Below are 26,441 nucleotides of genomic sequence, written 5' to 3'. Positions count from 1 at the left end.
AACCCTTTATGGTTACAAGAAGCAAAGATGGTGGGCATTGACCGACAATGGCCAGCAGAAGAGAAACGGGTCAAGGGTGTTAGACCTGATTCTCCTCTCACTCCCACCACTGTGTACATCTGGAGTAACTCCATCGCAGCCACAGGTGTTACACTGATGTAAAACGGGGTGAGATCAGAATTAAACCCTGTGTGCCTTGCCTATAACTTCTGCCATCACTATAGGATGCTGCATGCCACAGTGTGTCTGGAAAGCCAGCCTCCCTGTTAGGGCAGGTCTACACTTAAAATGCTTCTTCCCCCGTCGGCGTAGTTAATCCACCTCTGCAAGAGGTGGTAGCTTTCCCGCCAACATAGCGCTGTCTACTCCGGGGCTTAGGACGGTATAACTACATCACTCAGGGGTTAGGTGGGATTTTTCACACCCCTGACTGACACAGTTATACCAACATAAGTCTAGTGTAAACCTGGCCTTAGCAATATAATGCCTGAGCTGGTCCAGAACTTTCAGAGTCCCCAGATTTCTTACTATTGTGGGTAGGCTGAGTGAGGGCCGTAGTCTGTACAGGGAGCCTTGATCTGTGGCCACCGCGGGCAGGGAGAGTCCCTGGTCTTGTGGAAGGAGAGAGCCCAGGCAGGGGATCATATGAGCAAAAGGGACTCTCCTCTCATCATCCAGTAGGCTGGAACAGGACCTGGACCTATGCAAAAAAGCACTGAAAATCTCAGCCTAAGTGCCTTGCCCGTGGGAGTCGATGACAGAGTGGGCCCTATCCCACTCACACCATACTAGCCTTCTGACATGGTCCCCACACACACACCTACAACATCTGGGTCCCTCCCCCATGCCCTGACCCATCTCAGCGATCCACCACTAGGCTTCATGACCTCTCAAGGTCCTTTCCAGTCCTATGATTCTATGATTCATACCTAACGCTGCACACACGGTTCATCTGGCATGCGGGTAGTGAAGAATTTAACATCAGTGATGAAATAGCCAGCACCAGCTTGCTGGGCCAATGCACATGCATGCTGTGTAATCCTCATACCAAAAAGCTGGAGAGATTCTGCCCCCTGGACTCCCGCTCATTGATCCACTCACCCAAGCCGAGGGGGAATGTTCAGCAACTTGAAAAGAATCTCAGCATCTGGCCCAGTCTACACTGGAAAATGGTAAGACGGGCCAGCACTCCTGACCCATCATACTGTTGTGACAAACAGGAATTGCATTAGCGCCGTGGGTATTTATTGCTGTGGTTTCCTCGATAGTGGCAATTCAAGCTCTTTCTTTCTTTTCCCCTTTGAAGGCAGGGTCGGGTTACCAGGGCAAATGGTATACACCAGGAAACCAGCCTATTAGAACAGGAGCCCAGGACAAAGGCAAGAATGGGACTCAGAGGCTGCCATCATCATCAGATCAGAATCCAAGGCCAGAGGCTTCTGGGATTCAGCAGCTGGGGGTTTTCACTGCTGCTGTTTTGCTTTGCTGCTATCAGGAGTCAGCCTGAGCTTGCTTTTCTCTCCTGTTAATTGGGTTTTGGTGAGATCTCACTATTACACCAGCACTCACTAACACGCCTCAGTCATACTCATTTGCACAATGTCAACCGGCACTGCATAAACAGGCTAGAGAGGCAGCAGAAGAAGCGGGACAGCAGTTTTAATGGTGAAATTGCTGGGTCAGCTTTGATGGTGGTCTCAGTGTTTCCACAGGAAATGCCAGTTGAATTCCCAGTCCCTATCCCTATCTCGTGTTCCCTTCTGGATCCTGGCCAGGGGGTGGGGGGGATACGTGCAGGCAGTGTGTTCAGTCCATAGGTGGAGGGAGCGCTTCTCATTGCTTCACAGCACCCTCTTCTGGCTGATTCAGGAGAGCATTCAGGGGTTCCAAAGAAAGTAACGTTTGTGGCTGAAGGATGAGGAACAATAGGAGAGAGCTCAAGGATGGGGGAAATGTGTTCTAGAATGGTGGGTGGGTGTGTGTAAATGTGTTCTAGAATGGTGGGTGGGTGGGTGTGTAGAAATGTGTGCTAGAATGGTGTGGGTGGGTGTGAAGGGTCGGGGAAATGTGTTCTAGAATGGTGGGTGGGTGTGTAGAAATGTGTTCTAGAATGGTGTGGGTGGGTGTGTAGAAATGTGTGCTAGAATGGTGTGTGTGTGTGTAGAAATGTGTTCTAGAATGGTGGGTGGGTGTGTAGAAATGTGTTCTAGAATGGTGTGGGTGGGTGTGTAGAAATGTGTGCTAGAATGGTGTGTGTGTGTGTAGAAATGTGTTCTAGAATGGTGGGTGGGTGTGTAGAAATGTGTTCTAGAATGGTGTGGGTGGGTGTGTAGAAATGTGTTCTGGAATGGTGTGTGTGTGTGTAGAAATGTGTTCTAGAATGGTGGGTGGGGTGGGTGGGTGTGAAGGGTCGGGGAAATGTGTTCTAGAATGGGGTGGGTGTATCCTCGGGGTTCTGGAGGGGGTGGGGAGAAGCCAATGTTCCCTCCAACGAAGGGGGGCGCAGGGGGCATTTAGTGGGACATGGAGAAAGAGACCAGCAGGGTGGAACATGGGGAAAAGGACCAGGAGTGGCAGGACCCAGGAGAAAACAGCCCACAAGTATCAAAAAATGAGAGCTGGCAAAGGTTGTATTCACCCTGTCACTAAGCACAGCTTTGAGAAACCTGCTCGCTCAGGGGAAACGCTGACCAAGGCCCACCATCCTGACAAGAGAGGTATATGACGGGGTGTTAACTGTACTGAAGAAGGCACTTTACCTCCTCTTCCTGGCAATAAGCTTTCACACCACAGGGCTGCAGCAGAACTGTTGTTTCCTGTTTGCAGAGAAAGCTGGGGCAAAACACATTCCAACATATGGGACTTGTGTGGGACAGAGAAGTACCAGGAATGCTGACTTGGAACATACTGAACTAATTCATCCCTCCAGGCCACTTCACTGCCTCATGCACATGCTACACAAACAGTTTATATAACACAAGCTGGCTGTGCCAGACGCCCCTCCTTCTGGCTGGGGGCGTGCTGCTCAAGTGACTTTAACACAAGCGTGCACATCTGTCAGGCTACATCAGCCGCACAGGGAGGGGAGAAATATTTTAGGAGAGGACACTTGCCTCTCAGCTTGCAGAGGAGCCTTTACTTAGTTAATATCTTGTGCTCTGTGGGCCTGATCCTGCTCCCGTCTAAGTCAAGAGCAAACTCCCATTGACTTCTGTGGGTGCAGGTTTGGGTCCAGCACGGGCAACTTTAAGGAGCACATCTACTCAGCTAACTGAATGTCCACCCTGCCCCATTGCAGCACGTACCATATGGGGTCTGATGGAAAACCTACGAGGGGCTCTCCTGGCATGGTCTGGGCTGTGGTTGGTCCTTGGTCAGAGACCCAGGTCAGCCTTTGCAGAGCTGCACAGAAGCCCAGAACTGGAATATCAGGAGCATTCTGTAAGTTAGGATTCAGATTCAAAAACAGCCATGTGGGAGGGAACCCAGGACTGGACTGGCATGGGTGTTTCAGAGATGGGGAAGATATGTGTGACCAGAGCCTGTCTGGGTCCTGCACTCACCCTGACTGGGGCCAGTCCTCTTGGTGTGTCACTCTTATGAAAACAAAATCCACACACAGCTCTTACCTAACACCAGAGTGAGATATCGCAGCAGGAGGCTCCCTGCTGGCTGGTGGGGGGCTCATCTGAACAGGCAGTGCTGGGTTGAAAGCAGAGAGACAAGCACCAACAGGAGGAAGAGCATTGCAGCAGGAAGCACCCGAGTTTTGCTGACTGGAAAACAGACTTATGGATACTGACTTCTAAGAACTGCTGAAGAGGAAACATTGTTGCTCGGGCACAATATTGCAGCCTGCAAAGAGATGTAGCAATTGTCAGTGCTCACTAGTAAAGAGAGAATAGTTAGATATCAGACACAAGTACATCCCTTCCCTATCCATCCACCTGCAGCCAGAGAAGATGGCAGAGGACAGCCTATCCTACTGCTCTTGTCATTCCCAACATCAGCCACATGGCAATACTGTGGTTTCCCATCACCTCTCTATGCACTCCACATGCAGCCCCTACAAAACTCCCCCCGCCCTTTCCTGTGTGCGGCACGTAATGTGTCTACCGATTTCCTGTGTAGCTGTTTCACAGTACACAGGAGTTACTACTTCAGTCGGGTTGGCGTCATCTGGAGGGCGCAAGGCTCCTGGGGTATCATCCAGGAATGGATCTACCTTCTCAGCACCCTCCTCAGCCCGTTACCTCAGATCAAGAGCTAGAACAGCCTCAGGAGGCAGGGTCCTTAGGGTTCTGGTCTCCCCCTATTCAGATTAGCATTGGGTCCCTAAATCCAGCCCTCTCCTAGAATAACTGTGATGTTTGTATCTCCAGGCATTGACCCAACACCGTTACATCATGCTGACAAAATACGGCATCCAAAATGATTTGGGGGACTTAACTGCCCCCTGGGAGAGACCCACAGAAATCAGGACATCCTGTGACTTCCCGAATGAGTGGCCACCTCAGTGGAGTTAGCCGGAACCTCCTGCAAACGTAAGTAATGGGAGTTGCCTAACACTGGCCCTAAATTACCCATCAGAACAGCAAGGGGCACAGCCTGTTTCAAACTCCCAGAGGGAACAGGGAGGGTGTGGGGACATAAATCAACACATAGCTAGGACACCAGGGCTTGTATACAGATCACATACCCACTGGCTAGCCTGGAAATAAGAGACACAAAATCTGCTCTCTGACATCCAAGAATTATTTCCCTCTGCTACGCTTGCCAAAGTTAAGAAAAACAAACAACCCAATCACACACGAACATTGTTGCATATGGGCTCTCCCAGTCCCAATTAATTCCTCATCTCAGCAAATACGATGCCATGACTTCAGTGGAAATTTCCAAATCAGTGGCAGCCACAGCTCCCAAATGTCCAGCTCTTAGTTCCTGATAGAGTGAGGGTGGATAAGGCTCAGGTCTGGATGCACATGCAGTATGTATAGGTTCACATTCCCCACAAAAGACCTGTACCTCATAACACCTGATTATTATTCATCCTTCACAAGAACTCAGGCCTGCACCTTAATATCTGGGGCTAGATTCTGAGCTGGTGGAAACCAGCAGAACTCCTAGGAAGTCAGTGGAGCTTTGCCAATTCAAGCCAGCTCAGGATCTGGTCCCCACTTCTAATTCTGGTTTATTGGGAAAGACAACCTAGGCATTGGTGTGTATTCCAACCTCGGAATGTCATTCCCCTGCCATAGGAATTGGAAGTGGGGAAGGCAGAAGTGTACCTTAATATCTGATCCTGGGTCTACAGACATGGTAACAGCTTTCAAGTACATAACAGGTTGTTACAAGGAGGAGGGTAAAAAATTGTTCTCCTTAACCTCCGAGGCTAGGACAAGAAGTAATGGGCTTAAATTGTAGCAAAGGAGGTTGGACATTAGGACAAACTTCCCAATTGTCAGGATAGTTAAGCACTGAAATAAATTGCCTAGAGATGCTGTGAAATGTCCATCACTGGAGGTTCTTAAGAACAAACACCTGTCAGGAATGGTTTAGTTATTACATAGCCCTGCCTTGGGTGCAGGGGTCTGGACTACATAACCTCTTGAGATCCCTTCCAGTCCTACACTTCTATGATATGCTTCCAGGCCAGATCCCTTGGCTGCTGTAAGTCTCTCTAGCTTTGGTGAAGTCTGTTGATTTACAGCAGCTGAAGATCTGGCCCTCTGTGTGTTTATATGCTGGGATGTTTACTGAGGGAGCAGCAATTCCTACTGCCGGTGCCAGGCTGGCGACGAGAGAATGACTGTTCAGCAAAGTCAGGAGGTGGTGGGGGGGTGACTACAGCAGGCAGGAAAGTCTTAAAGATCTGGTCAGATGCAGAACTGGTGAGAGCCAATCCCTGCCTTCCTCTTTCAATCTCTCCTCCCCGCTCCCCCAGTGCTGGCCCTGGCTCTTGCTGAGTCAATTCATAAACAGGGAACACAGATCTGGCTGCGGTCCCTGCTTGATTTCAAAAGGAGATTGGGAAGTTTCTGTGTAGAACTCAAAAGAATGGCTGACTGAAGCTGGCTGGGGGGAGGGACATGTGGGCTGCTTCCAACTTCACACAGCCCCCTCCTTCCCCCTCGCTGAAGAAAACAAGCAAAGCTGGAGGAAAACATGTTGTTCCCTGCAAAGCTTCGCCAGAACTGCTTGCATTATACATCTTGGGACACAAAGGCCCCGGGGTGCTGGCTGCAAGCTGATTGGATGGTGGAGGGAAAGAGAGGCGGTTTAACTGTTACCGGGCAGACTTGAAATACATTAATGGGGTGGGGGTGAGGAGTTTTGGGGGGTGGCAGGGCTGGAACATGTACAGCACTTGTTTTGTGCTCTGGGATTCCAGTTTGCCTCTTCCGGAGTTCTGGGACAGAGTGTCAGCTGCTCGGGTCCTATGATCATAATTTAGGACATGGAGATGGCAGGAACTTGGGGGAGGGGGGATCTTTCTGGGGAACAAGGGGCCTGCTGACTATTGTGCTGCTGAATGTCGCTATTGTGTGTTAGGGTGGTGGCTGGAAGTAGAACAATCACACTTTCATATCTACCGCTGACCTCCTTCCAAGCTCTCTGCAGACACGGGGCCATATCCATAACTGGTGGGGACGAGTGTAGCTAATGGGACAGGGGTGGAAAGATTCCCCCTCCCACACACACACTTTTTGGGAAAAATTCTCTTTGATTTTCTGCCAACAGAAAAGTCGGGTTTTGAACAAAAAAATGAAAACCAAAAGTGCTGCCACTGAGAAGAGGGGAAAAGGGAACGGGAAAGAAAGGGAGAAACACAAACTAAAGAGTCACTTTCAGCTTTTGTTTTTTGCTTTTGTCAAAAAAATGAAAATTTTTCAGTGAAACAAACTTTCTCCCAGGAAAACGTTCATTTCATTCAAAAAGCCACTTTCCACCGGCTCTAAGTACCTGTATTGATGTCAGTGGCATTACACTGATTTACACCAGCTGAGGATCTGTCCCATTAATCCTCACTACACTCCTACGGGGGAGGGGGGGCGAGTTTATTTGGGTTTATTGCTCATAAATTTTCCCAGTCATCAGTGTTAAAGGTCCAGAGCTTCAGCATGCTCCTGCGTTGGCGCCTTCTATTGGCACTGACATGGTTAATGGAGAAGGTGCCTTGTTTTTTTCATTCAGGGTTGCTATTTAATGTCCTTTACATTTTCCCTGCCAAGACTAGACTCTATTGGCATGAATTAGCCCTTTCCCTTTCCTTTTCTGCATAGCAACACAGGGAAGAGAGAAATGATGGAAAGACCTGCTTGGGTCCTGTCTCATAAGCATGCAAAAGTTTAGAGGCTGCAGAGACTTCAGTGTTGCCAACGCCCATGATTTCATTGAGTGTCTTGCAATATTTGGTGTTTTTAATTAAAGCCCCAGCTCCTGGAATTCTGTGATTTTGGGAGAATCTTAGCTTCTTTTTTTTAAAGTAAAATTTCTAACCCTCATGGTTCCAGAGAAAAAATTGAAAACATGACCTGAGTGCACCCGAAAGGCTCAGAAACCAAAAGGCAAAGAAAAGAAACTCCAATTTTTTTTTAAATATCACTTTTAAACCCAGCTCATGATTTTATCCGCTTGGGGTTGACAGGACTACAGAGGTGCAAAGTTGCCATGCTTACACACGGCCAAACTACTTGGATTCCAACCTGGGCTGGAGGTTTTGGAAGAAGAGATATCCTTGTGAGATTACTTCGGATTGTCTGAAAATACCATAAGAACTAGCTTGCCCCCAGTGTTTGGGCATTTCTCCTTCCAGACAGAATCTGTGAGGGCAGAGGCAGCTCAGAAATGAAATCTTGTGGGGAAATATTTAGTTGGAAAATTGTGAACCTCCAAAAATAACATGAGGTCACTGTATGTTTTGGGTGATGGTTTAGAGAAGGTTTGCCTTAAGGGGATGATAACCTCCGTCTCTTAAGATTGCTTCTTACATGGCTGCTCATAGCAAAGCTGAGATCAGGGCCCTGTTGTGCCAGGTGCTGTACAAACACCTAGGAAGAACCGGTCCCTGCTCTTAAGGGCTTACAATCTCAGGCCCCCATTGGGCAAGTTGTTCCCTGCAGGCAGACTCAATTAACAACAGTGAGGCTCCATTTGAGCACAAGGGTCTGCCCCTGTGACTCCAGAGGTGATTGGAGGAATGGGGCCTAAATAATTTTAGGAGTTGTCAAGGTTCCTTCCCCACTCTGAATTCTAGGGTACAGATGTGGGGACCTGCATGAAAGACCCCCCCCCAAGCTTATTCTTACCAACTTAGATTAAAAACTTCCCCAAGATACAATCTTTGCCTTGTCCTTGAACAGTATACTGCCACCACCAAGCGTTTTAAACAAAGAACAGGGAAAGAGACCACTTGGAGATGTCTTCCCCCAAAATATCCCCCCAAGCCCTACACCGTCTTTCCTGTGGAAGGCTTGATAAGAGTCCTCACCAATTTGTACAGATGAACACAGACCCAAACCCTTGGATCTTAAGAACAATGAAAAATCAATCAGGTTCTTAAAAGAAGAATTTTAATTAAAGAAAAGGTAAAAGGATCACCTCTGTAAAATCAGGATGGTAAATACCTTACAGGGTAATCAGATTCAAAACATAGAGAATCCCTCTAGGCAAAACCTTAAGTTACAAAAAGACACAAAAACAGGAATATACATTCCATCCAGCACAGCTTAGTTTACCAGCCATTAAACAAAAGAAAATCTAACGCATTTTCTAGCTAGATTACTGACTAATTTAACAGAAGTTGGAAAGTTTGCATTTCTGATCTGTTCCCGGCAAAAGCATCACACAGACAGACAGAACCCTTTGTTCCCTCCTCACTCCAGATTTGAAAGTATTTTGTCCTCTCATTGGTCATTTTGGGTCAGGTGCCAGCTAGGTAACCTTAGCTTCTTAACTCTTTACAGGTGAAAGGGTTTTGCCTCTGGCCAGGAGGGATTTTATAGCACTGTATACAGAAAGGTGGTTACCCTTCCCTTTATATTTATGACAGGAGTCCTAGTTTGAAAACGCTGGCCCTAAGTATAATAAATTATTATTAATTATTATTAGTGCAGAAGCACCCTGAAGAAATAAGCTAATAGAGTACACAGGATCACACTCATTGTCAATCTGTTAGTTAGCTCCGCATTAGCCAGACCATGTGCCATCCTCCTTCATGTGATTTCTAAGACATGGATGGCTATAGGGTCATCAATTCAGAAGCAGCCCCCAATTGGGATCAAACTCCCCCTGATTTTGATGGTGCAGGACTGACCCCCTATAAGACAAGGCCCAAGACTAACTGCAATGGGGAAAGGGTTTTAGAAAGTGCAGGCACAGAATGGGTAAGAAACAGGCCAGAATCCCAATACAAATTTCCCTCTTGGATCCAAACAGTGTCCTGTAATTGTGCTATTTACCTCTCTCTGCAGGCTCTCAGTTATATCATCTGAAGCACCCAGCCTGACCAGGTTCTCAGGCAGGAGGCTGGACTGGATGAACCATTGATCTATTCAGGAATGGCAATTCCTATTAGCTGTCATACATGAATCCCATGATTCATGCACTTCCCTGTGCTGGCTGGAATATCAGACCCGCTTAAGTGTTTGGGGTTTATGGCATCCTCTCAGAAAGCTCCAATCCTTGTTAGTGATAACTCCTTGACAGCCTCCTTTAGCTCATTTAGAAGCTTAGTTATAATGAGAGCAGACAATGTATTCCACATTCTGCATATGTATGATTTAGCTTTAGCTGGTGAGCATGGTGTGTCTATGTACATAGTCATTGATTCATCACACCATGTTCCCATGTAGGAGCTAACACACAGCAACACTTCTGCACTGTCCCTGCATGGTTGCCCCATACATTAAATTAATTACTCCTGGGAAAATTCTGCACCACTGGGCATGTGCAGAATTCATATCCCCCACAGACTTCTTTGCTTTCTTGCAGAAAAATGACTTTCTGATAGGGAAGCAAAGGGAATCTGCAAGAGCAGTCACACACCACTCCCTAGCCGTGCAGTCACAACATTTCAGGCACCCAGAGCAGCCGGTGGAGAGGTAAAGCCGGTGGAGACGCAACACCCCAGGCAGGGGCTCCTCCCCTGAGCTGGGATCAGCTGCTAGCCCCCGTGGGGCTGGAGGCAGAAGAGGACAGGACTTCCTCTTCCCCAGCAAGGAGTGTCTGGGGCTGTATCAGACCCCAGAAACCTCCCCCTGCTGCAGGAAGCTCAGCATCCTGCCCCTATCACGCCTCAACTCTGGGGGGAGGGGTCACTGTACAGGGAGCTGCTCCCCCATCCACCCAACCCCTGCTCATCCAGACCTCCCATACCCAGACACCCCTGCCAAGCCTCACTGGGTACATCCAGAACCCCCAACCCTCCATACCTTAACCCCACCCCACTGAACCTCAACCCCTGCATCTGCAGCCCCCTGCATCTGGAGCCCCTGCCTCCATACCGCCCACTGAGCTCCCTGCACTCAAACCCGCACCCCTGATGCTCCACCCCCTGGACCACTCTGAGCCCCCACATCCAGACTCCCACACCACACCACTGACCCCCAACTAACTGCACCCAGACCCCCACCCCACCAAGCCCCACTCCCCCAGCACCCAGAACCCCCCACTGGGACCCCCCACAACCAGATCCCTCCACAGAGCCCCAACTACCTTCACCTGGAAGCTCCCACAGAGTCCCATGGCCCCTGCACCTGGAACCCCCGCAATGAGCCTCTGTGCAGCCAGATCCCCCCACACCTAGACCCCCCTGCACTGAGCTGCCTGCAACCAAATTGTCCCACACAGGATCCTCTCACCCCACACGGAGCCCCTTCACACTTGGATCCTGCCTGGTTGAGCCTTCCTGCCTCACACCTGGTGCAGGGCCCCAGGGTGTTTCTGGGGCAGGCCCAGGCCTTGTGCTGAGTCAGAGTCGGGTGCAGCCTCACCACTGAGTCTGTGTCCCAGGGGTGGTGGGGCTGCAGGGTGATCTCCCACCTTCATGCAGCCAGTGGCCTGTGCTCCCCACTGCCATGCTGGAGCCTCCGCATTTATTTATTGACAAATAAAACTCGCAGAATTTTAAAATATTGTGTTCATAATTGTTAATTTTTTGGCACAGAATTTTTAATTTTTTAGCTCAGAATGCCCTCAGGAGTAAATTAAAGGCAGTGAAAAATCACAGTATGAAACTTGCAAGCATGAGAAATCTTACGGAAGGTCACCTGTGGCCAGAGGGGAAGACAGGACAGGTGGCTGATATGTGTCATGGTGACTGGGAGTCTCCTTGGGAAGAGGTAACAATCAGCACATTTGTATAAATTTGAAAACAAATCAAGGTGTCCACAGAGTTTGCTCATTAGGACCGGGACAGGGTATTTTAGATATGTGTTTGGTCTTGAGCTTTCTATTCATGGTTTCTCATTAGGACACAAACAACCTGTGGAGCTCTCCCAAATTCTGGTTGGCAGGATCTGAGCCCCTCATTAGTTCATAATCTTCTGCTTGGCCGCAGCAGAGAGACTAGGAAGAAGAAGAGGAGGAGGGAGTTGAATCAATTCAAGTTTTTGATTCAGTTTCTAAAGGAAAAAAAAGGTCCCACAAAATTAAGAAATGTTCCCTTCCCTTCACTCATTTGCATTGAGATGCAAATTGGATTGCTTCAGGAAAACCCCTGTGGTCAGTCACCTGGGAGGACATGTGAGCATGACCTCTTCCTTCTCCCCCTCTCGTACCCCCTCTCACTCACCCTGCAACCTGGCCAAAGCCAAAGGATTTTAATTAAACCTCTTTGAAGCTGGGGTGGGTGTTTTATGTATTAATTACTGAACAAATAGACTCTCAGAGAAATAAATGTCCTGTTGGCTCACGTAACCCTCTAGGGCGAGAGCTGGGAACATTAGCACCAGGAAGAAGAATGTTCTTTCCTAGCTAGGACACCCAGAGATATTAATCATCATCAAGAAGAAATCAGAAGAACATTTTCCCTTTCTGGTTATGGGGCTGTTCTCCCTGTGGGAATTGGGTCCAGAGCCTGTGGCTGCCAGTTTTAAAGGTGAAATGTGGGGAGGCATGACTGTTGTCAGCCTCAAGCTTATTGCACCCATGGATTGGTCAGGCATCTCTCTAGCTCTTGGGGGGCATCTTCATGGAGTGGTATCTGCTCCAAAGCAGATCCACTCAATCTGGAGTTTAGAACCAACACTCACCTTGGAAAACCAATCACTAAGCACTCACAGAGAAAAAGAAAGAAACTCCTCACCTCCTCCCATTAATTACTATTCTTCCTCCAACGCTCATCTCCAACATTTGTGGAGAACAGATATCATGCAGAGCCACCACGCTTCCCTGGCAGCTGTGTACGCGTTTCTTAATGTTTTCCATGACATGGTCTGCTACAAGGCCTCGCTGTGTTGCTAAAACTAAGAGTGCAAGAACACAGAGAACCCTAATAACCAGTGCATTATGGGATTAATATATTATAGACCCCACATCCTTCACCTGCCAGTTTGTCCGATGCCTATGGTTTACTTGCAATGTAGCGTGCTAACTTGCAAGTTTTTAAAGGCATTCTCATCTCATCGTTTGGGGGGTCTCAGGCTGGATTCTGGGTTTTGTGTTTAATTTTTGGTGTGAATTTTTGTGACAGATGCCTGGCTGACAGACCTGGCAAATTTAGTTCTCCACAGAACAGGTTCTGCATGGCATAACTGTACTGCACTGCATCAACCCTGAGACCACCTCAAGGCATGGAACAGTAGCTCAGTCTTCAGGCCCATTCGATTATCTTCTGGCCTTTCTGCTGAGAGTGCTGAAAAGGAGGCCAGTTAGAGCCAGTTGTGACTCTGTTCTTTGTGTATTGTAGACAATTCTTCACACCGAAGATGCTTAACCACAGACGGTAACAACTTCCAATCAGGACCAACCTGTGTTGGACTTGGATCAGTGACCTAGAGGCAAAAAGTACTATCTCCAATAGCCAGTCCCCAGAGCCATCCAGTTCCACTGCATTGATTATAATTATCTCACAACCTAATTCTGCCCTCTCACTTACGAGGAACTAGTCCTTCCAGCAAATTCAATGAAGCTGCTTATGTATGCTGGTTAGATACATGGCAGTGGAGAGATCTCCGGCTGGTAGCTTGAGCAGTATTTTTAAACAGTTGAGATTGACCTCAACTGAAAGCCTGGATCTGATCAGCCCTGAATCTGAGAGCAGGCTCCTCTCATGTTCACACTTTGCAGCTCAGGTTCATGTCTATTAAAGAATGCAAGGAATCCATTCACTCAATAATCACAAGAGTCAAGGCTGCTGCTTCAGTGCTATGTCTGTGTTTGGTCTATAGCTCAAATGGTGCCATGGTTTAAAGTGTGTCTTGATTTTTTGCTCAAAACCAGAAGATTTCCTGCTTGACACAACCCATAATCTGCAGTACTGAAAATTACATTTTTTTCAGAAGTACCCATCCAAGGTTGAGAAGATCAGAAGCCAAGCTATCTTTTTCTCTTCAGATCTTTTCACAAAATCCATGGAGTTATTCGCAAAAAGAACAGGAGTACTTGTGGCACCTTAGAGACTAACAAATTTATTAGAGCATAAGCTCTTGTGGGCTACAGCCCACTTCATCGGCTGCATAGAATGGAACATATAGCAGGAAGAGATATATATACATACAGAGAAGATGGAAGTTAGAGCCTCAGCCAGATTGTTCCATTGTTCCACGTGACCACATCACTAATATATATCAATTCATACATAAATCAGATCTTCAGCATTCATTAGAAATGGGATCTGGATTAACCCCTCAGCGTCATCGCCCAAACAGCCCAAACTTTGGGGAAGTTTGGATCCAAATCAGAAGTTCCTGGTTGGCTGCATCTCTATGAAAGGCTGGGCAAAATCTCCACATCCAAACACTCTGAACAGTAGGAAAGTTTAGATCCACTCTACACTTTGCAGTGGAGGTCCACCTCTGCTACTGATCTGTTTGTATATATGCCAGAGGTAATGGGATCAGCAGTCCCTTTCACGACTGCTCTGTCCAGGCCCAGGCTGAGGGAGACCCTATGTGGGTACAATAAGCATCACAAGCTCCATCTGGTTAGTCTGGAAGGTAGACAGCCAGAGGGAACCATGTGGTGTTGTCTGTGTCCAGGAGCCAGACCCCCTTCATAGTCATTACAATGGAATCCTAGCTCTTCACTGGATGGGACACTGCATAACACTGCATTGATTCATAAGGGCTGGACAAACCATTGAACACACAGAGGAAAGAACAAAGCCCTCACCTGAAATGGAAATGTTTTGGAGGCTCGAATGGGTTTCATTTCCTTTTTGGGTTTTTGTTTTCTACAGTATCCCCTGTGCTTCGGCACTTCCTAGCGTTGACCAGGGCCAGCCGTGGAAATGCCCAAATGCCATGAGCAAAGGCTGCTCTTGTGAGGATTCCAGCCCAGTGAGCAAACACTGGAAATCCCATGAGAAAGCCAGTTCTCACAAAACCCCAGCCCAAGAGCTTCGGATAAGCAGCTGAGAGGCTCAGCTGTGCTCACTTCCACACTTGTTTGTGGACATTAAAAATCTTATAGCTCATCTCAAAACAGTAGGGCTTTGCCTTGCTATCCTTGGCCATATGTCCCCTTCTCCCCACTGTTATGCAGTATGCTACCTGGTGGTGGCTACATTTCAGCAGAGCTATTTGTATGTGACGTAGCATTTAGGCTCCTTGGGCAGGTTATTTTGGTTGAACATTTGCAGAATGGGGTCTAGGGCAAATATTTGAGCTTAGCCTTCAGATGTTCTGCCCTTTCCCCCTCATCCTGACTATAAACAACCAAAACTAGTTCTGAAAAATACTTTGACAGTGTCCTTGCAGGCGTAGCAGGGGAATGAATAGTCACTGAATAGGATATTAGTAGCCAGTCATATATATTTGGGCTGGGAGTCTCAAAAGGACCTAATGGAATTTAGGAGTCTAAATCCCCTTGACTTTCCTCCTTGCATCTCACCTCCTGCTGGTAGTAAAATGATTCTTTTAGGGAAGGATTTTTCACTCCAATGAGGTTTCTTTTGCCGGAAACATTGGAGCAGGGGAGGGGGGATGTTGAAGAAGGGGTGCAGCCACAGTGAAAGGGGCTGCATTTGCAGATCCTTTTGGGATGACATCAAGCTTCAGATGGGTTCTGCTCACCTGCAGAATTATAGCTTTCTTAGACTCAGGCAGTGTTGCTGTACCTACAAAGGACCAAGCATGGGCCACCACGTGGCACAGAGAATATGAGACACAAGAGCATCATTAGCGAAGCAAAATGGTGTGGGACTGGGGTATAGTTCTTTATCTTCAGTAACGTTTTCCTGTGCTGGCCACTTCAGCAAAGCTCAGCGTTCAGCTCTCAGGAATACATCACTACAGGAGCTGATGGGAGGTTTACGTGAATTTAGCTACATTTGGAGCTGAAATAAATGAGAGTTGAGAGGGCAGCGGGGTGCTCGCAAATCCGCTGAGCTATTCAAAAAAAAGCAACAGGCAGACTCCCCACCAGGCACTGGCCCCTGCACGACCCAGGCAGACTCCAGCGGTGGAATCCGGGCCCTCCGGAAATCAAAGGGTGTGGTGCCAGTTGATTTCACTAGGGCCAAGATTTCACCTCTGGAGCTTAGCCAACAACCATCTCAGGAAAGAGCTGATTTCCAGGGAGCTAATCTGCAATCACAGACTCACTGTCCAGTACTTAGTGAGACCCGGGCTGGGGAGCTCAAAGGAGGGCAGATCTGGGGAAATTATCCCTCCACTGCAAGATAATGAATATTCTTTAGTAAATGGGGCATAAACAGAGATTATACAAACTAAGGGACAGGTTAAGCCCTAGCGCCAACCCTGGTTTATGGGCAGTGTGTAGCCCATGGTGCTTGAGCTGGTGAAAGGAAGGAACTGAGCCTCAATTCCCCACACATTGCTCTGAAGGGACGTTGCTTTCCAGCATGCGTCTTACAGCTTCCATCACACTGGCTCAGCACTGCCGGCTGGCACATGGGTGGGTGGGGTGGACCACAGCTGGGCCCATTCCCTGCCCATCTTCCTCCCCTCTCTGCCCATCTTCTCAGGCGGGCGGGGTGCAGAGCCCCTCATTTCTCTACTATGCCTGCAGATGTGCTCTGGGGAATGCTAACACAGCTGCATGGGGGCAGGGGTGTGCCTCCCTAGCATGGACACATTGGGGCAGGTCACAATCCGGACCTAAATGCTAACAACATGCTGAAGGGACTGCTGCAGAAATGACTTTCTGAGTTTTGCTATGTTCAGAACGGGGAACGCACGCTTCCTCTTCTTCCTGAGCCAACAAGTATAGGGGTACTAGTCTGTGCAGAGCACAGCCTCCTTCTCTGGGCCTTCTGAGACCTGCTGATTGAATTCCTGGGTGCCTTTGACCTGTCCCTGACCACCCCACAGTGCTCTAGCTGACCTCAAAAAGGACAGGCACAAAAGGACCAAAGTTCCACGAAGCTGTTTTTTAAAGCAGCCCTCCAGGACTCAGCGTGGGGGCTGGTTTCCCTCCTCTGACCCAACAGAGGGTGTCCTCCCCATTCACAGTTATTGGGAAGCAGACTGGGCCGTTAGGAATCTGGAGCCCTCCTAAGAACACAACTCATCCCCAGCATCCACCAGTTACAATGCTTCAATGACTACTTGCAGGGCACTGCACCCCTGCACTTCCAGGACTATAACCAATGGGGGGCCAGTTATTGGTGCGTGGCCATCAGGGGTTGCAAAGATGGCAGGGGAAGGCATGGGAAAATCCAAGCCCGGCTAACCATGGGACAGGGATCACTGGTGGGACAGTGTCAAGCAGCTAAGGATGGACTGACCCCAGAGCCTGAGTTCCCCCTGGAGAGGGTGGGCCCCACGTGGCTGCTCCTGGGTGGGTCTGGCAGTGCATTGCATTGCACGGGAGGTTTGCATTGGCTGTTGGGCTGGCGGTTTTATGTTCGGTTCATCCTGCTGAGAGGAACAGAGGAGTTCAGTGTGCAGGAATCCCACCCCCTCTTTCTGCTCCCGGACCACATGAAAGCTGCTGAGCAAACAGAGAAATCCAAGATGATTACGCCCTGCTGGCAGAGTGATGTGCTTCCGCATGGCTGGCCCCGCTGCCAGAGTCTTACATAAGCAGCCGGCTCTGCTCAAGGCTTTGACCAAACAGCTGCCTGCACAGACCCATCTTCAGTCCTTTCTGACCTGGAGGTTGCAGTCTCAGGGCCTGAGTTGTTCCTGTGCTGGCTAGGCTGGCACCAAGGGGCCAAAAAGCAGGTGTACGTCCCTCAGGGGAAGGTACACAGCAGCCCCAGGCAGGGTAGGCTAAGGGCAGAGCAGAGGCGGGAAGGAGGCGATTGGGTGCAGAAGAGCATGGGGCTGGGACAGACCTGAACCCCAGTACTGCAGCATCCTTGCAGCAGGGCTGTTCTCACCTCCACCAGGGGCTTCCCATCCCCTGCGCTGAGGAGACACAAACACCCTGCACAATCTGCCCATTGGCCCAGGGTGGTCTCAGCACAGGCAGAGGTAGAGCAGCCTGCGCTCCCCCTTCCCGCAAGCTGCCCAACTGAGCAGGAGGCCCCGGGAGCCTGAAAAGCCCCCGATTGCTAAGCAGGCCCTGGCAGGCCCTGTCGCAAAGGCAAAGAGGAGCTCCCTGAGTTTCTACCCATTCCTCCTGTGAACAGGGCCTCCCCCCACGGCTGGGGCACCATTCCCAGTGTAAGGGCAGCTGGCTCCCCCTTTGCATCTGCGCTGCCCCCCGCTGCACATGTGGGAGCTGGAAGGGGGAGTCAGCTGTTTCCTGCCAGTCTAATGAGTATAGTGGGGAGGAGATTAAGAGATGGCATGGCCTGAGGGCACCTGATCCCACCCTCCACCCCCGCCCCAATGAGGAGAGGGGAGGCTGCTGTCAGCCCCTCCCAGCCAGAGGAGATGGGAACCTCCCTGAAGGCCAAAGAAGGAGAGGGGCTTCTTCTGGATGCTGAGGCAGGAGTGCGGGCAGGTGCCATGGGGCTCTCGGCAAGCCAAGGAAGGAGACAAGCTGCCTCGGCCCTTCGCAGGTGCCATGGGCGGCAGGCAGCACTGCTCGCCAGCTCTCCTCAGTAGGGGACCCAGCTGCTCTTCGAAGGGCCTGGCTGATGAGAGCCCCACAGGTGGTGCAAACGTGGTTTTGAAAGTAGACAAATTTGGGGGTTTTCAATGAAAAAATTCCACAGAAAGTTTAGGGAGGAAAAAGGGAAAAGATTCATTTTCCCCCTAAACTTTTCCCTGGAAAACCCTCCCCCTTTTCCCAGCCAGCTCTAGTCCTGGATGCTCACTCACACCACAGCTGTGCACGGTGCCCGCTTCACAGACCCTGGCTGAGTTGCGGCACCCGCTCCTGCTGGAGGGGGGCGACTCTGTAGCCCAGATTTTCCAGAGAGCTCACTGTGTTGGGTGCACACTGGGAGAGACGCTCTTCTCAAATCCAGCCCTTAGAGGCCTGGCTGCTCCCATCCCAGTCATGCCCGGGGCAGAATGACACCAGCAGGCAGAGATTAAGCCACTCAGACACTAGCCACTCGTTGGTTGCTCTTCGCACAGCATCGCTGCAGACTGAGCTCAAAACCCCTAGAGACGGGGTGTGGGGGGCGTGTATGGAATGGATTGATTCCAATATGCAGAGAGAATCAGAGAGCAAGCGGTTGTTAAAGGGCTTGTTCTGGAAGGGCAGGTTGTCCACCAGGACCAGCTCACCCTGGAAGCCATCTGTGACAGAGAAGGCAACTTCCTGCAGCGTCTTTGGGATACCCTATTGTATTGAGGACCTGACTAGTTTATGTATTATTGTGGGTTGGGACTGTATGTAACCTCTCTAGCAGGGAGACGTGACCGATGAGAGAACTGGGAGTTCAAAAGACTACATTGAAAAATGTGCCAGACCCGTATGGAATTCCTAGGGAGTGGTTAATGCAAATTCCCAAACTCCAGTTATTAAAACACCCAGCCTTTTGGAGTTAGGCCCTGGGGAAGAGGGTCATTGTTGGTGATTAGCTGTTACAGGAGGCCAAGATCAAAGGCCCGAGCTATGTAAAGGAATGGCTGATCTGCCCAGTGTCTGTTCTGGGTCTAAGAGGGATAAACTTGTAACCACAGAGGAAACCCAATTGTGGGTTTTGAAGGTCTGAAACCAACAGAGTCCTAGGCTGGAGTTGGGAGGTGACCATGCGTGCAGGTTCTTTTATCATTTTTAGTATGTTTTCTCTATAATGTGTTCACCTTAAGAATAAAGGTGCTTACTTAGAAGAAGCTAGGTGATAACTTGTAACTGCTGGTAATACGGGGCCATCGCCCTCAGAGAGAAAGCAAAGCACAGCCGCTGGCCTGTTTCGTCAGTCTGGCTTGCTGGGGATATCACAGCACAGGCAGGGAACTGGGCCACCTTAAAATCCCTGGTCAGGAGGGACTGGGATGTGGGTCTCCTCCCAAGAGAGGTGACAGCTGGGAGCCTAGAGCGGGTGCCTTTGGTGGATCATGGAGGGGGATTACAGGCACAGTTACACTGAAACCGACACCCTCATGCATCTAGGTGATGGGCTGAGAGGTGACGGGGAGAGGGTGACACACAGGAGCCAGGCTTGCTGTGCTTCCACTGTGGTTACCACCCCCATGGCCATACATGCTGTGAGACCTTTCAACCAGCCACCGGGTCACTACTGGCATTAGCCCCTCCGCTGGCTCCTGCTGCCTGGGAGATGGTCCTAATGCCATAGCAAGGAGGACCCGCATAATACACAACAAACTGGAACACTATACAATTAACATGGCACAGGTTACAGGAATTAAAACTGGCTGACGGATAGGTCTCAGGATATAACTGTAAACAGGGAATCAGTATTGAACAGGTGTGCTTCTAGAGGGTCCTGCAGGGATCAGGTCTTGGCCCTTTGCTATTTAAGAATTGTATGAATGACTTGAAAGAAAACACAAAATCACCAGTGGTAAAGTTTGCAGAGGACACAGAAATTGGGAGAGTGGTAAATAAGGAAGAGAACAGGTCCCTGACACAGAGCAGTCTGGAGCGCTTGGCAAACTGGATGTGCATTTTAATTTGGCTTACCATAAATGTAGACAATGTAGGAACAAAGACTGCAGACCATACTTATAGGTTGGGGGACTCTATGAGGGGAAGCAGAGACTCTGAAAAAGATTTGGGGGTCATAGCAGATAATCAGCTGAACACGAGCTCCCAGTGTGACACTGGGGCTGAAAGGGCTAATGCAATCCTAGGATGCATAAACAAGGGAATCTCAAGTAGGAGCTGACAGGTTGTTTTACCTCTGTATTTGGCACTGGTGGAATCCTGTGTCCAGTTCTGGTTCCACAATTCAAGAAGGATGTTGATAAATTGGAGAGGGTTCAGAGAAGAGCCACAAGAATGATTAAAGGAGTAGAAAACATGCCTTATAGTGACAGACTCAAAGAGATCGATCTATTTAGCTTAAGAAACAGAAGGTTAAGGGGTGACTTGATTACAGTCTGTAAGTACATACAAGGGGAACAAATATTTAATAATGAGCCCTTCAATCTGGCAGATGAAGGTGTAACACGATCCAGTGGTTGGAAGTTGAAGTTAGACAAATTCAGACTGAAATAAGGTGTAAAATTTTTAACAGTGAGGGCAATTAGCCATGGCAACAATTTACCGAGGGTCGTGGTGGATTCTCCATCACTGGCAATTTTAAAATCAAGACTGGATGTTTTTCTAAAAGATCTGCACTAGGAATTATTTGGGGAAAGTTCTCTGGCCTGATCATCAGACTAGATGATCACAATGGTCCTTTCTAGATTAGAATCTATAACCATGCACAGACAGAGACAACTGGGAATCATGCACAAATTCTGTGAAAGAGCCCCCTTTCCTCTAGGGCTAGGCATAGTGAATGGCCTGCACGCACATTGAGGGCTTCCATAATGCCCCCTGTAGAACCTTACTCCACACATATGGTCTGTGTGTGTGTGTGTGTGTGTGTGTGTGTGTGAGAGAGAGACTCCACACATATGGTCTGTGTGTGTGTGTGTGTGTGTGTGAAAGAGAGAGAGAGAGAGAGAGAGAATCAGTTGCAGTTTTAAGTCTTGTACATTTCCTGGGCCTGTGTTGGTTCTTCACCTTACCCGGACAGCGGTCACACAGTGATTCCAACTCAGCTCCCTGATGAGTGCTAGGATGCATGGGCAGTGGAGTGGCACTTTTTTTGCATGTGGCAACCGGTTGGCACAGCCTAGTGACCATAACATAACGTGACTGTGGCCTTTCCAAAATCCCTGACGCTGAGCTTGGGGGCCCCATCCTCAGAACTCACTGCCCTCCACTCCGAAAACGCCCTGGGTTTTACGTGCATCTGAAACTGAGCGCTCTCTTTCTCCTGCATGCCTCCCTCTGTGTGAAAATTTTAAACACTGGTTGGCAAGTAATTCCCAGCAGAACTCTGCTGGTTTGTGTCGCAAACAAGCCTGAGTTCCCTAGACTTTATGTATGTGAATTTTCAGCATGTTAGGAAATTAAATGCCAGGCGAGGGAGCGTTAAAATAATTGCATGTGCTCTGCCTTCCACCCACCCACCTCCACAGCAAGCCATGGTCCCACCTTTCCTTCCTACAGAGAGGTTATTCTCTGAGCTTGGCAGGGAGACAGCTATCTAATAAGGGCAAGCAAGGCCCATGGTTATCTTTGCCTTTTCTTCTCCAGCACTGGGGTTTCTGTGAGCCTCCCACTGTGGGAAAATCGTTAAAGTGTCAAGTTTGTCCTTTGTCCAGCTTGCCCTCCATTTAACCCAGAGCCAAGTTCCAAACAGAGCTGCCTCTCAAAGCACTCCACTCTCTCACAGCAACCTCGCTCGGCCATTGTCAAGCTGTCATTACCTCTTGGATAGGTGCTGGGGACAGTAATGGCCGGTTATGCAAGTGCTGCAGAAGGGTCATCAAAAAAGAGATCAGAAGGAAAACCCAAAGGGTAATGAAGAGATTAGATGTCATGCCAGCTGCAAAACCAGGGAGCCTGTCAGCTCTGGGCTTATGGGCTGGAGTGATAAGCTGAGGGCTTGTTAGGGGCTAGGGTTTTACAAAACTGTTTATACTCTCAGAACAGGGACACGCTGTACACTAGGGCCCCTGCCAATTCAGACTTCCCACAAAGGACCAGGCCGCCTTCCCTGACCTGCTCCTGGTGTGACCCTCTCTTCTAAGCAGAGAAGCATTCAGGCTCCTTGTTCACTCCATCTGGAGCCACCCCGATGGCTCCAACAACAACATGCCTGCCGCCTGTCAGACCTGGATGTAGGGACCCCCTGTGCCAGCTCTGAGACCCTTCCCCCCTCACTGTGTTTCAGATCCGGGCTCCACCTTGAGCCCAAACATCTACATGCTGTTTTTAGCCCTGTAGTACGAGCCAAAGTAAGCTGACCCAGGCTCTGAGACTTGCTTCCACGGGGTTGTTTTTTTGTGTTGTGCAGACGTTCTCTCTTATTCTCTCTCCCCCTCCTCCTGCCCCATAGGAATCACTTCATCCACCACTGAAATGCTGCCTGCCGGGGGGTGGACCACAGCCACAATTTAACCGCTCTGAAGAAATGCAACCACTGCTCAGGCTACAAGATGAAGATTGTATCCAGTTGACATTGCAAGAGGATTTTCAGGAGATAATCGTACAACATTCATGACACTGAGGTTACCCTACCTCTGGGGAAAAGTGCCATCAGATCTTCGAGGATCACAAATGGTCGGGATAGAGAGTTCACACCTTATCAAAAGTTGGCCTTTCCAGCAATACAGCACCCTCCAGTACAACACCCGGACATCGATCCAGTATTGAATCAGAGGGAAGAGGGCTACCTAAACAATCCCCAACATCACTTGCCTCCTACAGCAGCCTGGATTATTTTTCTTGGAGGTCTCCATCCAAATACTGACCAGGCCTGCCTCTGTTTGGAAGATCTGACAAGAGTGAGGCCGCACAGCTATAGCTGACTATGGTTAATGTAAACATGAAACTACCTGGCATCAAACTGTCTCCCCTTATGGACCACATAAGGAGTCTTTCAACTTTACATACATATATTTCTAAATTATAATCATATACTTCAGTAGTGTTTGGTTTTGCACTGAGCTGGACAAGGGGAACAGCTAGAGTTTATAAGCAGGCGTGGCAGATTTTTATTTTATTCTTTATAATTTCAACAGATGCTATGGGAGTTTATCTGTAATCTTTTAAAAATTGTATCTATTTAAATTTTCACAGTTGTGGGAAGTTGTGGAGGAGGTCAGGCCATAATTATTTCATGACCGTAGATACTGAGATTCAAAAAAGTCAAGGCTTTATAACAGTTAAAAGCCATATGTATGTCAACATATACAGAGTCAATATCCTGAAGCCAAATTCTAATAAGTTTTCAAATAGCATTTTTCTTACTTTGTCTATCTGTAAATTCTGATCATTAGCAATGAAAATATTTTGGTTTGCATGCCTCCGGCGAAATCAAAGTTTACTGATCTCTACTGATGAAAATCTAATCCTTCCATGCCTATTTATAGGCTTCCTCAGAGAAAAATATGTTCTTCCAATTTAAGCTACAGTGAGCAGGTCCAGCAAGGATGAGTCATCAGCTCATTGGTAACACTTTGGCCTCTGGGACACGTATTTGGCAGTTCAAGCTCCACACCAGAACTTGGACCCTGGGTCTAGAATAGCTTTTGGGCTAGTGAAAGAAATGGGGAGAGTGCTACTGCCTATCAGCAGCTGATGTGTTAACCAACGTGTTACCTAACCCCGCTCAGAGCAGGTATAGACAGCACGGTGGTTCCGGCACTGATGGTCACCTGCAAGTGCCTTGTGTGCACTAGCAAGCACAGGAACAAGGCCATCATATATGACAGCCACATTTACCAGTAAAGTCACTGAGCTTCTAGCATCTAACTCAGAACAGACACCTTGAATACAATGGGTTGTGCTAGCAAACCAGCTGGGAGATTTATTTCTAAACTAACTCATTCCACTGGGGCCAAATCCTGGGCTGGAGTTCTGTTCTTGGGTGTATCTTTGCAACCGTTAAGGGCTAGAAAGTCAACTGGGGTGGGGGGAGAGGAAGCGCAAGCAAGCTTATAATTTGTGTAAATGTCTGGCTTATTCCACAACATTTGTGAATGGAGCTTTCAAGCCCTGCTTGCTCAGCAGTACTGGGCTGGTGGGATTGGAGACAGGCACTGAGTATTACACAGGCAGAAGAGGTTACATCCTTTACGCCACTGCTTTGAGGGAAGGTCATGGACTACGGCCAAGATGTTCAAAAATGACTTTGGGAGCCCGACCTGACACCTTAAAGGGGCCTGATTTTCAGGGGGAGAAGTCCATTTAAAGACGTATGGGCACCTAACTCCCATTGATCTCAGCAGGAACTGGGCACCTAAATACCTTTGAGGATCTGGGGTCGAGTACTTAGCACTTTCTGTTTGGTGCATCTCCAGCTGGGTGCCCACCTATGGAAGTATCCCCTATTACTGGTTTGGTAGCTTGATCATGGTAGTTGAAGCCCCTGAATCTATTTACATTTGTAATGACTGTTTAACTCCACCGTTACTTCGTAAGGTCCCCTCAGACAGCATATACTGTGCTTCCTCCTCTGTATCTTTCTTCCCCTCAAGGGAAAAGGCCCTCTGCTGTCTTCCTTTTCCTTTTTTAATTTTTTTTCTGGGGGGCAGGTCACGCTCCCGGCTTGAGATGCTCTTTGACGATCACCGTTGCATTTTCTAGCTCCGTTTCCCACCCTGAGGCATTGATGCACAATGAACTCCTCCTCAGCAGCCGCAAACACCCCTCAGGAGTCCCACTCCCTTGCCACTGGCTTTGCATTTGGTGGCATGAGCCAGGTTGCTGGGCTCTGCGCTCGAAGAGCAAGGCTGGTAAGTTTTTCTACCGTTGCTTCCATTGCTGTTGCTAATTCTACTGCTTTGGGCCACATTAAGTTCCCCTTTGCCAGCAACTGCCTTTGAATTCTCTCATTGTGACTACCAGAAACCAATGTGGCACCTGGCACATCCTCTAGGACATTTCTGCGCGCACCACAGTCCTTTCATCCTTTTCACTCTGCCACACACGTGGCTACGCTTCCTTTGCCCCTCTCGTTCTGCTCTGCAATGTCCCAACGTGGTTGGCGTTTGGCATGCAGTGTTCTGTTAAGGCCTTTTGCAGGCCTTCTAAATGTGTATCTTCTGATTTCCTTGGCTGTACCCAACTCCTTGAGAGGGGGTAGGTTTTACTGCCACAGATGCTCAGGAAAATTGCTCTATAATCTCATTTGCAAGAAAACAGTGGCCTAGTTTTCCCATGTACTGCTGACAAGCCTCATTTTCTGCAGTAAACTCCTCAGTCGCCCATTCTTAAGTTTATCCTCATCACCAGCTGTGTAAAGGGAGCGCTGGGTGCCCAAGGAATACACGTTACTTACAGTTCTGCAGGTTGGGAACAAGCTGCTGCTTCCGCTGTGGGCAAACAGAAAGTGGGGGGGAGGGCCCACTAACTAAACAGGAAGTTACGGAGAGGTGGAGAGTGGGTCCAACCCATAATATGCTGAGCAGCCCAGTTAACCCCTTGATGACTGCTTGACTACAACTGGTTACTATTGGAAAGCTTGGCCCACAGTTTGAAATTAGGATAAGGAAAAGAGGTGGGGGAACAATTTCCATTTCTGGCCCTTATATCTCACTGGATTAAAAGAAAATAAACGCGGAGGGAGGGGCATTATGGATGGCAAAAAGCCAAACAAAGACTGGCCCTGCTCTAAAAGCTCTTATTCTATTCCAAATGCTGGTTTTGGTTTAAAGTGTGGTTCTATTGAATGCACTGATTACTGCTGAAACAAAGCAGCTGCTGTGCCTGCTCCATTAGAGATGTTCATTGCTTTGCCATTTGTTCAGAACTGTAGAGTGGAAGATAAAGACCGCTTGCCAAAAACACCAGGGCTTTGCTGAGGCTACCATGCCCAGCCATCACTAGGCAAACACGAAAAATCCATCATCACATATACGAGGCTCATCACAGCCTTTCCTGATATCAAGTAGCCAACATTGGCTGCTATCTAAGAGAAAAATAGTACAGGGTTTCTAAAGCCATCCTATTCTGGATGGCAGTGGCAGCCACCCATCTAGGCAATGCCAGCAGAGTTCCTATGGACTAGGGCACGCAGGAGCCAGGGAGATGCAAGGTTTTCTTTCCCTCGCCCTCCTCGGCTTGTTGTTCTAAACCCAGTTGGCCCAATACCTGTGGAAACAAAACTTGGGGGGAGGAATTATGCACTGGTTCCCTTTGCTCCAGGGAGGCTGGCAAGGCTGGGT

At 48.8% G+C, this 26,441-nt stretch overlaps 1 long non-coding RNA gene across 1 annotated transcript; it reads right to left on the bottom strand.

Moving 5' to 3' along the window:
- Positions 1-1,453: 1,453 nt before the first annotated feature.
- On the bottom strand, positions 1,454-25,613 carry LOC140915935 (uncharacterized). The gene is made up of 3 exons (XR_012160327.1): positions 25,556-25,613; positions 3,630-3,855; positions 1,454-1,908 (listed from the first exon to the last, which is right to left on the bottom strand). It is a non-coding gene; the product is annotated as an uncharacterized lncRNA (long non-coding RNA).
- Positions 25,614-26,441: the final 828 nt, after the last annotated feature.

Source organism: Lepidochelys kempii, chromosome 8, assembly GCF_965140265.1.
Source record: "Lepidochelys kempii isolate rLepKem1 chromosome 8, rLepKem1.hap2, whole genome shotgun sequence".
NCBI classification, from domain to species: Eukaryota; Metazoa; Chordata; order Testudines; family Cheloniidae; genus Lepidochelys; species Lepidochelys kempii.
This window is presented reverse-complemented; position numbering and strand designations above follow the sequence as displayed.